Raw genomic sequence first — 1,169 nt, 5'->3', positions numbered from 1 at the left:
CCCCCTGCCGACCTGGTAGCCCCATGCAGCCTGCTGTTCAGTCGTGGGGGTCATCCCTCACTAACCCCCCTACCGGCCTGGTTGTAGGCAACCATCTTGTGAGGGTTAATTTGCATATTACCTCTTTATTATATAGGATAAACAGGATTCATGACAAAGGAATGAATTTCTCATGGTGAAATTTCGGGCTTAGCAAGGTGAAATTTCCAGCTTAGTGATGCCAGCTGGAAGTATTTGTGTAGCACAAATTCTGTCACAAAATTCTCTGCCTCACTGCATGGTCAGTCCTGATCTGTATACTGTCTGGGTAAGTCCCCAGTGGGTCAGGAGCAGGGGGGTGGCGGGTGGGGGGGGAGGCGTGTCTCAATTTCGTTCTTCCTTATCAACAACAACAAAGCAGGGCTTCTGCTTAGTAATGTAATATCTCTGTTCTGTCTCTTCTCTGGGTCTCACTTCTTGGGAGCCAGTGTGGAGGTAAATTCTTCTGAAAACAGGCTGCCCAATTTGGGGCGCCCCGGGCCTTTTCTGAGAAATGGTGACATTGTTCCCAGCACTTCCTCTCCCTTCTTGGGAAGTTCCTGCACCACCACTGAGTCCTCCTCACATCCTCCTTTTTCAGGCTTGGGCTTTCCACTTTTCCTTTCCATCCTCACCTCCCTGCCCGGGGTGGGGCGGGGAGGGGAGTTTAAGGGGTGGGGGGGCGGGGCAGTGTGTGATCTGGGCCTTTTCTCCCCCAGGTTGAGCCTTGCCCCATCACTAAGCCGTGGCTTTCTGAGAGCCTGCCCCCCGCCCCGCCTGCCCCCTGGCCCTCAGGAACATGCCCCAGCACGCTGAGACCTGGCATAGAAGAGGCTGATGGCTGTTTTGTCCAGGGGGCTGCCTGCTTTGGGTGGAAAGGGGTGGGTAATAGGAGACAGGAGAACCCCAGACCCCAGGGAGACCTTGGTCTGAGCTTTTCTGAACAGAATATGCAGTTTTCAGCATATTCCTTGGGGTTGGCCTGAGATCTGTTGTGTGTGTGTGTGTGTGTGTGTGTGTGTGTTTTGGGAGTCAGATCGCCCGTGTGACTTCTAACAACGTGCTCCTTTGCCCTCTCCAGGGAAGAGGTCCTCCTTTACAAAACATGCCTGGGTACGCAGTCACGTGTATGGTTGGAAACAGTAGGGGCT

Source organism: Myotis lucifugus, unplaced genomic scaffold, assembly GCF_000147115.1.
Source record: "Myotis lucifugus unplaced genomic scaffold, Myoluc2.0 scaffold_953, whole genome shotgun sequence".
Lineage (NCBI taxonomy): Eukaryota > Metazoa > Chordata > Mammalia > Chiroptera > Vespertilionidae > Myotis > Myotis lucifugus.
This window is presented reverse-complemented; position numbering follows the sequence as displayed.